Raw genomic sequence first — 15,195 nt, 5'->3', positions numbered from 1 at the left:
TCTGGGCCTTTGAAATCAGTGGCTTTTATGATGTTCACGAATGTAAAGAGGCAATAACCAGATACCGAGGGAAGTTTGGATGCTTAACCGAACACGTCACTCCACAGCACACTCTTTGCTCCCAACTGCTCCTGTCTAGAAACTGGTGTTCCTTTTTATTTGTCCCTCCCTCCTATCAGCGGCGATCACGCCGATGTCCCTCAAACATGGTGGTGAGCAAAGCACCAAGTTTACTTTTCTGTCGACAACAGGCCCAGAGGAAGGATACTTGTGGTCTTCAGGGAGCACTTAGTCAGTGAATGTGGCTAAATACAGTCAGCAAGCGAGAAGGAGGTAAAAGAGGACAGAGGACAGAGATACGGGTTCAAGTCCCTGCACCACCATTTCCTGGTTTTGTAGGTGCACGCGGCTGACTCGACCTGCAAGTGTCTCGGTGAAAACCCAGTGCTCTCCCTACGGCCTAGTTACCTTGCAAGATTTTTGGAGGCATAATGTAGGGAAGTGACATAGCCTATGTTGTTGACTGTTCTTGTACATAAGGACAGAAGGGCAGACAAAAAGATGATTGATTCATAGATAGATAGATAGATAGATAGATAGATAGATAGATAGATAGACAGACAGACAGACAGATAGATAGAGAGATAGATAGAGAGACAGAGAGATAGAGAGAGAGATATAGGTACATATCAATTAATAAAAGCTATTGCTCATAAACCAGGAGAGTAATGGTGAAAGCACATAGCGAAACTACAAACAAAAAAGAAGAATGAAAAATCCAGTTTAAAAAGTGCAGCAAGCAGCCATAAGAAGAAAACAAATCCTACCATTTGCAATGATGTGGACGGAGCTAGACGGTATTATGCTCAGTGAAATAAGCCAGGCGGAGAAAGACAAGTACCAAATGATTTCACTCGTGTGTGGAGTATCACAACAAAGAAAAACTGAAGGAGAAAAACAGCAGCAGACTCACAGAACCCGAGAGTGGACTCACAGTTACCAAAGGGAAAGGGACTGGGGAGGGAGGGATAGGGGCGGGGAGAAAGAAAGGGGGCATCAGGATTAGCATGTAGAACGTGTGGGGCGGGGGGAGCATGGGGAGGGCTGTACAACCCAGAGAAGACAAGTAGTGATTCTACAGCATCTTACTACACGCTGATGGACAGCGACTGTAACGGGGTGTGTCGGGGGGACATGGTGAAGGGGTCTACAGCATCCAAACTACACTGATGGACAGTGACTGTAAGAGGTTTTCGCGGGGGACTTGGTGAAGGGGGGAGCCTGGTAAACGTAATGTTCTTCACGTGACTGTAGATGAATGATGACAAAAAGAATTTAAGAAGTGCAATAAGGGCACAGCTCTGAATCATCAGAATAAAAGGACAGGCTTTGAGTGCTCCAAACAAAAGACACAGGGTTAAAAGAAGGGATGAAAGCTCAAGACCACCTACGTGCTCCCTTACAGGGTGGGGACAGGTACCCTACACAAGTGAAACTGAAAAAAACAAACAATCAAACAAATGGATTCTGTCTGAGTCCCCAGAGACAGCCACTAGAAAATAGCCCTATCTGGCCACCGTGAATTCTTTTTGTTTGGTTTCAGCAGTGCCCAGCCATAGATTTAGTGGTGCAGCAACGTCCTTCTCATCTTCTCTCACCTCAGTATGCGTCTGGGCCTTTGAAATCAGTGGCTTTTATGATGTTCACGAATGTAAAGAAGTAATAGCCACATAAAGAGGGAAGTTTGGACACTCAAATAAACACGTCAGTCCACAACACACTCTTTGCTCCCAGCTGCTCCTGTCTAGAAATTGGGTGTTCCTTTCTGTTTGTCCCTCCCTCCGATCAGCGGCGATCACGCCGTCTTTATACTCATGTGTGGAGTATCACAACAAAGAAAAACTGAAGGAAAAAAACAGCAGCAGACTCACAGAACCCGAGAGTGGACTCACAGTTACCAAAGGGAAAGGGGCTGGGCAGGGTGGGTGGGAAGGGAGGGATAAGGGCGGGGAGAAAGAAAGGGGGCATCAGGATTCGCATGTAGAACGTGTGGGGCGGGGGGAGCATGGGGAGGGCTGTACAACCCAGAGAAGACAAGTAGTGATTCTACAGCATCTTACTACACGCTGATGGTCAGCGACTGTAACGGGGTTTTTGGGGGGGACTTGGTGATCATCATGTTCTTCACGTGACTGTAGATGAATGATAACAAAAAAAATTTTTTAAGTGCAATAAGGACACAGCTCTCAATTGTCAGAATAAAAGGACAGGCTCTGAGGGCTCCAATCAAAAGACACAGGGTTAAAAGAAGGGATGAAAACTCAAGACCACCTACGTGCTCCCTTACAGGAGACTCACTTGAGATCCAAGGACGAAGACAAACCAGAAGTTGAGGGGGTGGGGACAGGTACCCTAGACAAGTGAAACTGAAAAGAAAAAAAAAAAAAAGAAGAAGAAGAAAAAAGATGTGCTGCTGGGATTAAAGACGGCGGCTCACGTGAGAGGGGAGGCGGAAACCTCCTCCCAAAACCAAAACCACATACATACGTACTATATGGAAATAGAACAACTACACCAAATCCTGGAAGAGCAGCAGGGAAGAACGCTGCTGCGGCAGGCTGTCACCTCGAGGAGAAGTGTGACGTACAGCCCCGGAGATGTGCTCTGGGAGCACGAACCTACCGTACACGTGCTGCGCTCTGGAGGATCGGTGGGCTTGGAAAGCAGAGACAGGCGGAAGACTTCGAGAGACTTGAGATTCCAGCCACTTGTGGGACAACACAGGGATCCACATCCGGCCGCTGTGGGACAAAAGAAAGGCGGACAGTCTGAGAGACTTCCTGACAGCGAGAGAACTGCTAAAGGGGCAAGGCTTCCGCAGGGCTTGCCGCTCAGGAGAAAGGACAGGTGCGCCAAACTGCCCGGGTGCACTCTGCCCGGCAGGCGGGGGAGCTTTCAGGAGCTCCGGGCGCTCCATCCCCCTGGCTGGCCTCGCAGCTCCGAGGCCCCTTACCGTGCTGTGACTGGCACACGGCCTGCCTCCCCGCCGGCACCGGCCTGCAAAACGGCCGCCCCCACCTACGGCAGCTTCTCCCTGCGTGCTCCGCAAACTGGCCCCGGCAGTGGAGACGGGCACTGCGGTCGGGAAGCAGGAAAGACCTCTTTCCTCCCGGCGGGGGTGGGCACCGGCACCTCTCCCCTGGGACCCCTGCCACCCCACCCCCCACCCACCCCAAGGGCTGAGCATCTCCAGAGAGTAAAGCTTCTGGGAGCTAGAGGGCGCCACCTACAAATATGAACCTTCAAAGGAACCTGGTAACTGGACTCAAATCAATCTTCCTGAGAAAGAGATCTCAAAATAAACACCAGGAGCATGCTCAGGGAGCTACAGAAAATATAACTGCCCCTGTCTCTCGAGCGCAATTCTCTCTCTCTCTGTCTCTCTCTGTCTCTGTCTCTCTCTCTCTCTCCCGGGAGCGCTGCTGAGGCCCTGTTCCGAGAGGGGTGCTGCGACAGCCCAGCAGGAACGGCACAGCTCTCGGGTCCACCCCGGCCGGTGCCAGGACAGTCCCACACGGGCTCTGACTGAACTGCAAACGGGGGACGCCGCTCGTCTTAACTCCGCAGGAAAGACAACAGTGCCGCATGCTAGCCTCCCCGTCAATGGCTAGAGGCTACGTGGCTCCACCGATACCAGGTGACGTCAACACCCCGGGCTTCATCTCCTTGGCGATCTTTTTTCCCTATGACCCTTGAAAGCAGCACATGGAAAGATACAACCTACCAGTCTCCACACCGCCTCACCTCTCAGTTTTACGCCAGATGTTCCCGCATCACAGCTTCTCCTCTTCGTTCCCGTTTTCTCGGCTGGTTGGTGTTCTGGGGAAAAAAAAAAAAAAAAATTAGTCAGATTTGGAATGAAGTGGTAGGGGGTTTCGTAAGATTCTGTTTGACCACCATCAGTAGAACCAAAAGACATCCTTCAGTATGGGAGAATATACTCACTGATGACATATCTGATAAGGCGTTGCCATCCAAAACATGTATCAAGAGCTCACGAACCTCAACACACAAAAAGCAAATGAATCCAGTTACAAAATGGGCAGAGGCTCTCAACAGACACTTCTCCACAGAAGCAATTTCAGGTGGCCGGCAGGCACATGGAAAAGACGCTCCACATCGCTAACCATCAGAGAAATGCACACTAAAACCACAACGGGGTATCACCTCACACCAGTTAGGATGGCCACCACCCAAAAGACAGACAACAACAGATGTCGGCGAGGGTGTGGAGAAAGGGGAACCCTCCTACACTGCCGGTGGGAATGTCAGTCAGCTCAACCATTGTGGAAAGCGGTATGGAGGTTCCCCCAAAAACCAAAGAACAGAAATGCCATTTGACCCAGGAATTCCTCTCCTAGGAATTTACCCTAAGAGTGCAGGAGCCCAGTTTGAAAGAGACAGATGCACCCCTATGTTGATCACAGCACTACTTACAATACCCAAGAAAGGGAAGCAACCTAAGTGTCCATCGGGAGATGAAGGGATAAAGAAGAGGTGGTACATACACACTACGGAATATCACTCAGCCATAGGAAGAAAACAAATCCTACCACCATTTGCAACAACACGGACGGAGCTAGAGGGTGTTATGCTCAGTGAAATAAGCCAGGTGGAGAAAGACAAGTATCCAAGGATTTCACTCCTCTGGTGAGGTATGAGAACAAAGCAAAAACGGGAAGGAACAAAACAGCAGCAGACTCACAGAACCCAAGAATGGACTAACAGTTACCAAAGGGAAAGGGACCTGGGAGGACGGGTGGGGAGGGAGCGATAAGGGGGTAAAGGGGGCATTACGATCCGCACACATAATGTAGGGGGTGGGGGGCCACAGGGATTGCAGTGTAACACACAGAAGACAGGTAGTGATTCCATAGCATCTTACTACATTGATGGACAGCGACTGTAATGGGGTGCGGGGAGCGGACTTGATAATGGGGGGGAGTCTAGTAACCACAATGTTGCTCATGTAATTGTACTCTAATGGTAACAACAAAAAAATCACAATGAGCTATCACCTCACAGCATTCAGAATGGCTAGTTCCCCAAAAAACAAGAAATAACAAGTTATTTATGAGGATGTGGACAAAAGGGAACCGTCATGCACTGTTTGTGACCATGTAAATTGGTGCAGCTACTATGGAAAACAGTGTGGTGGTTCCTACCTATATTAATAGCGGTTTCATATGACCCAGCGTTCTTTTTCATACACAGCAGTGTAACTCCTTTCAGGATACTGGACCTGTTTCCAATGCATACACCACCAAGCAATTCTTGAACACCAGCAGGGTGTCTGAGAACTCAATGCTGAGGCTATCTGCCCAGAGACAACACCAGATTCTACAGGGTAAGGTTTCTATCCTCAAGACTGCCCTCCTCCCCAGCTCCAGAGCCTGGTTGCAAGCCCCACGCAATTAGCTTGTGCTTCCCACCTGCAGGCTAAGATTGCGGGTTCCAACAACTTCCCCTTTAGGTCTGCCCAAGTTGCTAAGGTGCCTCAGAATCTCAGAAGAACACTCACGTTTAACAAAGAGTACCATAAAGGACACAACAGCCGGATGAACACACACATATGGCAAGGTCCCAAATAAAAGAGCTTCTATCCTCCTGGGGTGCTTGGGGCCTGGCCTGGTGGCATGTGCAGGCCACCTGGTTCCCCAGGCATGGAAGCTCTGACAGAGAAACAGGAGATGAGAGAGATGTGCTCTTCTCTTAGGGTTGTGTGAGGGCTTCACTGCAGAGTCATGACTGACTAAATCACTGGCCATTGCTGATTCAGCCTCCAGCCCTCATCCCTTTCCTCTTCCCTGGGGGCTGAGGGCTAATAATTTCAATCCTCTAATCACAAGCTTGGTGCCCCTGGCAACCAGCCTCTAACCTAGGATAGGGCCCCAAAGCCTCTGCATTAACCTAACAAGACACCCATTGGACAGTTATGGCTCAGAAGGATCTTCAGGAATTGTGCACGAGGAGCAAAAATACCTAGGAAATGTATTTTGGTCATCTCAATTACCAAATATTTACTTATCATCAGTCATATCACAACAGGTGTCCCCACATACCCATAATGCCTGCAGGGACCTCCCTCTCCCCAAGACGAGGCACAGAGCTTCCCACTTCCACCATAATTTCCTTCACAGTCATGACATTGATCTGCACCAAGGACGATCCCTTTCAGGAGGATAAAGTGAAGGCTTCCGGCATAATGCCAAGGCCAAGGAGGCCCTCCTCCCCAGGGACATGGGGCAGAGAGATGGGAGAAATGGCTTCAGGAGTCTGTTTTCCTGTCAGCCGCTCTCCACTCCCCCAGCCTCAGCTGTCACCTCACCACCCAGCCTGACACACAGGGGCTTGCGAAGAAAAAAATCCTGGAGTCAGAGCAGCTGAACAGCTGCCGTGTGTGCTCAGCTTTGCAATGCGAGGGGTTCCACTCCTCTCGGGGTTCAGACTGGAAAAACCCGACAGGGAAGATGAGGTGGTCCAGCGACTCCCTGTTGCCACGTCGAATGGGGCAGTGCAAGCTCCACTTCCGCTGGAGATGCTTCCTGGCTGTCTCTGAGCACTTGCAAGGCAGCACGATAGGGTGTAGTTAGGGGGAAAATTCCCAAATCTAGAATTTTAATTTCCTGAGTATGATGACTAGACTTTCTGCTGCTCTGACTACACTGGAGAACAAAGAATGTCTAAGCAGCAGGTTCCACTTCTGAGAGACAGCACCCACGTTACCCGTTCGCTGCTGCCTCTGGTGACCAAGATGAGGACTAGCTGGATGTTACTAGGAAGTTTTGACTGTCAAAACAAAAGTGCAAATTTTGGAGACACCTTCTCAATCCACTCTCTGCATTTGCAGTGAGACAAAGCACAGAAATGGGATGAGGGTCATGACACTGTGAAATATACTCAGCCTAGAAAAAGCCCACTTTATACTTTAACTTCATCTACATGCTGTTCTGCTTCTTCCAGCCCCTCTATCAATTAAGGAACCTTGTAACCAGGATGGGAGGTAGACCTCCAAAGTGTAAGTGAACCTAGGGGGATAAAAAATGCTGAGATCTGCACTCCCCAACTTCAAGCTCTACTATAAGCCATAGTAATCAAGACAGTTTGGTACTGGCACAAGAGCAGAGCCACAGACCAATGGAACAGACTAGAGAATCCAGACATTAACCCAGACATATATGGTCAATTAATATTTGATAAAGGAGCCATGGACATACAGTGGCAAAATGACAGTCTCTTCAACAGGTGGTGCTGGCAAAACTGGACAGCTACATGTAGGAGAATGAAACTGGACCATTGTCTAACCCCACATACAAAAGTAAACTCAAAATGGATCAAAGACCTGAATGTAAGTCACGAAACCATTAAACTCTTGGAAGAAAACATAGGCAAAAACCTCTTAAGACATAAACATGAGTGACCTCTTCTTGAACATATCTCCCCGGGCAAGGAAAACAACAGCAAAAATGAGTAAGTGGGACTATATTAAGCTGAAAAGCTTCTGTACAGCAAAAGACACCATCATAGAACAGAAAGGAACCCTACAGTATGGGAGAATATATTTGAAAATGACAGATCCGATAAAGGCTTGACATCCAGAATATATAAAGAGCTCACACGCCTCAACAAACAAAAAACAAATAACCCAATTTAAAAATGGGCGGAGGAACTGAACAGACAGTTCTCCAAAAAAGAAATACAGATGGCCAACAGACACATGAAAAGATGCTCCACATCGCTAATTATCAGAGAAATGCAAATTAAAACTACAATGAGGTATCACCTCACACCAGTAAGGATGGCTGCCATCCAAAAGACAAACAACAACAAATGTTGGCGAGGCTGTGGAGAAAGGGGAACCCTCCTACACTGCTGGTGGGAATGTAAGTTAGTTCAACCATTGTGGAAAGCAGTATGGAGGTACATCAAAATGCTCAAAACAGACTTACCATTTGACCCAGGAATTTCACTCCTAGGAATTTACCCTAAGAATGCAGCAATCAAGTATGAGAAAGATCAGTGCACCCCTATGTTTATCACAGCACTATTTACAGTAGCCAAGAATTGGAAGCAACCTGAATGTCCATCGATAGATGAGTGGATAAAGAAGATGTGGTATATATACACAATGGAATACTACTCAGCCATAAGAAAAGGGAAAATCCAACCATTTGCAGCAACAGGATGGAGCTGGAGGGTATTATGCTCAGTGAAACAAGCCAAGTGGAGAAAGAGAAATACCAAATGATTTCACTTATCTGTGGAATATAAGAACAAAGGAAAAACTGAAGGAACAAAACAGCAGCAGAATCACAGAACTCAAGAATGGACTAACAGGTACCAAAGGGAAAGGGACTGGGGAGGAGGGGTGGGTAGGGAGGGATAAGGGGGGGGTGGGGGGAGTAGTAGGGGTATTAAGATTAGCATGCATGGGGGGGGGGTAGGAGAAAAGGGAGGGCTGTACAGCACAGAGAAGGCAAGTAGTGATTCTACAACATTTTGCTCTGCTGATGGACAGTGACTGTAAAGGGGTTTATAGGGGAGACCTGGTATAGGGGAGAGCCTAGTAAACATAATATTCGTCATGTAAGTGTAGATTAGTGATACCAAAAACAAAACAAAAAAACAAAAAAAAAAGGGCAGTTCCTGTGTGGTAACCGCCAATGAGTTCTACACAAGGGTATAAAGGGCATATAAAAGTGTAGGCAAAGGGTCTGTTTGTGTTTATACAGAGGATCAAAGCCTAATTGGGCTACCCCGAAAATGAACTAAGATACGATATGAAAAAGAACTTCCAACATCAGCACTCTCTGGAAGACTCATGCCAAAAGATGATCATCAAAAAACCCCAACAAAGATCCACGCACTGCTACAGCTGTAGATGCACTCATCCCACCAGTTCCTGGACTTGCCATGGGAATGAAGGAGACATCTAAGCTGGCCTGTGCATACGGTAAAACAACAAATTTGACTGGATCTATACTGTTGGAACTCAACCAAGAATTAGGAGAAGTGCAAATTGTAGCGCTCCAAAATCTTACAACTACAGACTATTTACTGTTAAAAGAACATAAGGGATGTGAACATTCCCCAGGAATGGATTGTTTTAATTTGTCTGATTTCTCTCAGACTGTTCAAGTTCAGTTGGACAATATCCACCACATCATAGATAAGTTTTCACAAATGCCTAAGGTGCCTAACTGGTTTTCTCGGTTTCACTGGAGATGGCTGGTAATTACAGGTATGCTTTGGTTATGTAACTATACTCCTATTATGTTAACGTGTGTGCGCAATTTAAGTAGTAGCTTAAAACCTATACATGCTGAAGTTACTCTACAAGAAGATATGTCAAAGAAATAATCAATCTTCCCATGTTTTCTTCCGCCTGCTACTTCTATAGCTTTTCTTCTTCCTTCCTAATTACAACCCTTAAATAGAATTCGTGCCTCATATCAAATTTACCGAGTATCATAATTCTTCAAGTGGTAAAGATACCTCAAGACAGATGCTGGGCATAGAGGCTACAGGGCATAACCATGCAAAGAAATAGAAAGCTAACCATTTCAAACAATAAGGCTTCTCTCTCACTTACCAACTCTACATTTCCCTGTATGGCCCCGGAAGATGACTGGTTAGCCAGAGACGGGTAAGATTCCTCAAGGGAGGAACAACCTAAGACAGGCACAGTCGCAGGGGGTCATCAGGTGAGAAATTGGGGATCAACAGAGGTGAGGCTTAGAACCTCACCCCACCGTTCTGAGAGAAATCTTCTGCATACGTGGATGTTTTATTGCCCTGGTCTAGCTTGGATTAACACATAGTCTACAGGCACACACCTGATCATCTACATTTGCCCTCTTACAACACTAAACTATGTTTTCTACCTTTATTTTGTATCTACCTTCCACTTCAGCATTTTACTAAAAATAATAATAATAAAGAGAGAAATGTGGTATCCACATATAAATCAAGTATAAAAACCAAATGAGTATTCATATTTGAACTGACTGTTTATAGTTCATAATGCATGAGCAAAACCGAAAGTTTCTGTGATGACTGCCCTTGTACTGTTCACTATGTAACTTATTCACTATGTAAGAATTTGTTCTCCATGTAAGAACTTGTTTGTTATGCCTCAGAAGATTGGAGACTGACGAAAATTAGGCTTGGGGTGGATTAATGATTGTGCATTGAGCATTGACTCCCCTATACAGAATTTTATTGTCCTTAACAACCATTTGATCAATAAATATGAGAGATGCCCTCACAGAAAAAAAAAAAAAAAAAAAAAAAAGGACAAGACTTCCAATGGTAAAATAAATAAGTAACCGGGATGTAATGGATAGCGTAAGGAATATAGTCAAGATATTGTAACAGCTTGGTAGGGCGATAGCTGGAACCTAGAATTATGTATATAAATGTTTTATCACTGTGTTGTACACTTGAAACTAACGTAATGTAATACTGTGCGTCAACTACCCTTCAATAAAAAATAATAAACTAAAAAAATAAATAAAATAAAAATAAAAATAAAAAGTAGAGTTTAAAAAAAAAAAAAAAAAAACAAAACGTAAAGGATGAACAGTCGGGATCGGGAATGGACAGGCTGACTGCTGAGAGGAGGCGAGGTCGCCCCGCAAGCTTCCAGCTTGGCTGACGGGCAGGAACGGCGACGCCATCGAGACCGAGAGTCTAAAGGAGAAGCATTTTAAAAATAAAAAGTGTTTCCCAGTGTATACTCTGCTGTGTTATTCACGTACGAGACACAGGCCCCCAAAACTAGATCAGAGAGAAAATCTGGGCAGCCAGGCCCAGTCAGAATGCGGGATGTGGCTATGCTGAGACCCGGTGGTCCCCGACCTACGCTTTCTGTGAGAAGCAAAGAAAGAACCTGCCCGCTAGCTAGGACGGCAAGTCATGGGGTCTGCGCCCTCCTCAGAAGTCAGCCGCCTGGCTGGCCATGGCCGAGAAGGCATGCCTGGCTCCCGGTGTCCCAGAGAAGCTGGGAACGCCCGGGAAAGGGCGGGCCGTGCCCCGGGCAGCCTCTGGGTGGCTCCGCGCCGGGCCGTGAGCAGGCCCTGGCCTCCGGGAGCGCGGGCGGGGGGGTGGGGGTGGGGGGCAAGGCACTTGCCGCCCAGCCGCACCCCGGGTGCCGAGAACATGCAGAGCCGGCACCCGGGCGGGCTGAGCTCCGACAGACGCGGGCACTGCAGCCCTCGACGGTCCGCACGGTGGCCTCGTCGGCCCGAACACCCGCACGGCCCTCAGCGGGCAGTCCCGGGGGCTAGGGATTCTACTGGGGTTGGCCTTGGGGCCGCGCCGTGGCCTTGGCCCAGGGTCTCCTCTGGGCGGGGCCGGTGTGCTTAAGGCAGTGGGGGGGGGGGGGGCTTGGTGATGCGGCCCCTGGGTGACGTCACAGCGGCCCAGGCCGCTTTGTGATGCGTCCCCTGGCTGACATACATACCAGGCTCGCCCTAGCTGGGCAGCTCAGTGCGTGCTTGGCCTGAGAAGGAGTTAGTGGCAAAGGAGACCCTCTCCCTAGCTTCAGACCCTTTCCTCGGATCGTTTGGCGCACACCACAACCCATTTTCCCGTGTGGACAGTTTCCTCCTTCCTAAGGTTCGTGCCCCACCCCGCCCGCCGCCTCCCCAGCCCCACCTTCTTCGCCCGCCGGTCCTTCCCGTCCCCGGGACGCTGGCCCCTACCCCTCCTGCCAGGGAGCACCCTGCACCTGCCCGCTGCCCTGGTCACAGGCTGTTCCACCGGGATCCTGTGCCTTTAGCGGCTGGCTTTTCCCACTTTTCCCAACAGAGTTCCCACTTCCACGGGGAGCAGTCCTGGGCCTCTGGACCATCCTAGGCTCCCAGCAGACGGCTGGAGAGAGACCACCCAGACGAGCTCCTCCTCTGCAGGGCACACGGGCACCACTACCAGCCCGCCTCGAGGTGTCCTGCCTCTGTGAAACCGCCATCCAGAGTCAGCCAACAGACAAGGCCATGGGCAGCGCCACCGCCGGCCTCCTGCACGCCTCAGACAACCACCGCGCGGGCGGTCGTCGTCTGGTCTCCCCTGGCCCCATACGATGCCGTGGGAGGCACAGACGACGGCCTCGGCCCTACCCGCAAGGCGGACGACGACCCGATGGGCACGCCACCGCCTTCGGGAAAGGCACCCACAACTGCCCCCTGGCCACGGACAAGTCCGTGGGCTGCACAGGCGCCAGCCTGAAGGCTGATGCTCAGGACGACGAGCCCATGGACACGACACCACCCTCCATGGCCGTCATCTTCCGGTCGCCCCCGGCCGCACACGGGGCCGTGGGCAGCTCCACCTTCGGCCCGAGGGGCGGCGATGACGACCGGGACGAGCCCATGGACACGACGCCACCCTCCATGGCCGTCATCTTCCGGTCGCCCCCGGCCGCACACGGGGCCGTGGGCAGCTCCACCTTCGGCCCGAAGGGCGGCGATGACGACCGGGACGAGCCCATGGACACGACGCCACCCTCCATGGCCGTCATCTTCCGGTCGCCCCCGGCCCCGCACGGGGCCGTGGGCAGCACCACCTTCGGCCCGAGGGCCGGCGATGACGCCCGGGACGAGCCCATGGACACGACGCCACCCTCCATGGCCGTCATCTTCCGGTCGCCCCCGGCCGCGCACGGGGCCGTGGGCAGCTCCACCTTCGGCCCGAGGGCCGGCGATGACGCCGGGGACGAGCCCATGGACACGACGCCACCCTCCATGGCCGTCATCTTCCGGTCGCCCCCGGCCCCGCACGGGGCCGTGGGCAGCACCACCGCCGGCCTCCTGTGTGCCTCCGACAACCACCGCGCGGGCGGTCGTCGTCTGGTCTCCCCTGGCCCCATACGATGCCGTGGGAGGCACAGACGGCGGCCTCGGCCCTACCCGTAAGTCAGCCTCGGACCCGACGGGCACGCCGCCGCCCTCGGGAAAGGCACCTACAACTGCCCCCCCGGCCCCAGGCAAGGCCCAGGGCAGCACAAGCGCCCGCCCGAAGGCTGACGCTGACGCTCAAGACGAGCCGATGGGACACGACACCCCCCTCGATGGCCGTCATCTTCCGGCCCCCCCCCCCCCCCCAGCCCCACACGAGGCCGTGGGCAGCGGCACCGCCGGCCTCCCCTGGCCCCACACGATGCCGTGGGAGGCACAGACGACGGCCTCGGACCGGTACCCGCAAGTCGGACTAGGACCCGATGGGCACGCCACCGCCATCGGGAAAGGCACCTACTCGTCCCCCCGGGCCCCAGACGACGCAGTGGGCAGCACAGGCGCCGGCCCGAAGGCTCACTCTGACTCTCAAGGCGAGCCAATGGACACGACGCCACCGTCGCTCGCCGTCATCTTCCGGTCCCCACCGGGCCCCACACCAGGCCGTGGGCATCACCACCGCCGGCCTCCTGCGCACCTCAGACACCCACCGCGCGGGCGGTCATCGTCCGGTCTCCCCTGGACCCACACGATGCCGTGGGAGGCACAGACGACGGCCTCGGCCCTACCCCCAAGTCGGACGATGACCCGATGGGCCCGCCACCACCCTCGGGAAAGGCACCTACAACTGATCCCCGGCCCCAGACAAGGCCATGGGCAGGACAAGCGCCGGCCTTAAGGCCGACGCTGACGCTCAAGACGAACCAGTGGACACGACGCCACCCTGGCTGGCCGTGATCTTGCGGTCTCCCCCGGCGCCACACGAGGCCGTGGGCAGCACCACCGCCGGCCCGAAGGCCGACGATGACGCTCGGGTCGAGCCGATGGACACGACGCCACCCTCGGTGGCCGTCATCTTCCGGTCCCCACCGGCCTCGCACGAGGCCGTGGGCGGCGCCACCGCCGGCCTCCTGCGCACCTCAGACACCCACCGCGCGGGCGGTCATCCTCCGGTCAGCCCTGGACCCACACGATGCCGCGGGAGGCACAGCCGACGGCCTCGGCCCTACCCCTAACTCGGCCTCCGACCCGGTGGACACGCCACAGCCCTTGCCAACGGCACCTACAGGCCTCCCCCGGCTCCAGACAAGGCCTATGTCCTCCTATCCATTTAACAAAATCTTTCCCACAGTATGTGCGTATATTATATATTCACACTAAACCCTGCTCTTGCTAGTATGCCTCTGCTCTGTTTACTCTTTGACTCGGCGACAGAGGAAGAACACACATACATGAGTGATAGTGTTCTGAGCCACACTTAACTACGCAACGTGTTCCGTGCCCCAGCGACTGGGATGTGGAAGTAGCCGCGTTTTATGACTGTGCGTGCTCACCGCGAGGTCTGCGTGCTGAGCGTTTAATGGATGACAACCCAGGGGGAGGCAAGTCCAGAGGAAGGAGACCGGGCTGGCTTATGTGGCCCCTTCCCTCTCCTCTCCCACTGCTCTGAGCTCACTGGGGGCTAGGGAATCCCTGCTGTGACACAGGCAACCTCTCTCATCATTTTGGTTTTTAAACATGTTTAATTCTGTATGTGTGTGCCTTGTGTAACTTAAGACTTTGGCCGATCATCCTCACACACTCCCACTTCCCCACGAGAGAACGGATTTGGCATCCAGGTCCTCGAGGCTGGAGGAACGACAGAAGGAAGTGCTTCTGCCTGCTGTGTGATTATTGAAAATGTAAGCTTACTTAGAATTTACCAAGTAGCTTAGTAATATCAGAAAAGGTCCTCTTTAATGACCGCCTGGCCTGACTCTAACCTAAACTGCTAACATGTCAAGCCACGTTGAGTTACAACTGTGCCCACTTCTCGCTGACCCTAGAGTCTGCAGGGTCTCCACCAGACTCAATACACGCAGAATTCCTAACCTGTGGAGACCACGTTCTAGTTGGAGGGGAGGAAAGAGACAATGAACATCTGTAAGTTTTCCGGTAGCTTAGCCGGTAACAAACACTATGAAGAATGAAAAGCAGGATATGGAGGACTGAGATTGTAGGCAGAGAGAAGCAGGGCTTTCAAAATAAACAGTGGACAGGGTAAGCCTCACCAGGGAGGTGGGACTTGAACAGTCTAGAAGGAGGTGACAGAACCAGGTATCTGAGGGAAAAGCATTCCATACAATGGGATAAATTACTGAAAAAGCCAAGAGGAGGGATGCTTGTGGTCTTCAGGGAGCAG

At 51.7% G+C, this 15,195-nt stretch overlaps 1 long non-coding RNA gene across 1 annotated transcript in view; it reads right to left on the bottom strand.

Moving 5' to 3' along the window:
* LOC130682366 (uncharacterized) overlaps positions 1 to 15,195 on the bottom strand; it is a 93,829-nt gene that overhangs the window by 33,689 nt on the left and 44,945 nt on the right. Inside the window, exons 7-8 of the long non-coding RNA XR_008995588.1 lie at positions 3,805 to 3,879; positions 2,683 to 2,801 (exon numbers count right to left, since the gene is read on the bottom strand). This is a non-coding gene — a long non-coding RNA (uncharacterized LOC130682366). The remainder of the gene's footprint in view (positions 1 to 2,682; positions 2,802 to 3,804; positions 3,880 to 15,195) is intronic.

The sequence above is a fragment of the Manis pentadactyla genome, unplaced genomic scaffold (genome assembly GCF_030020395.1).
Source record: "Manis pentadactyla isolate mManPen7 unplaced genomic scaffold, mManPen7.hap1 scaffold_333, whole genome shotgun sequence".
NCBI lineage: Eukaryota > Metazoa > Chordata > Mammalia > Pholidota > Manidae > Manis > Manis pentadactyla.
This window is presented reverse-complemented; position numbering and strand designations above follow the sequence as displayed.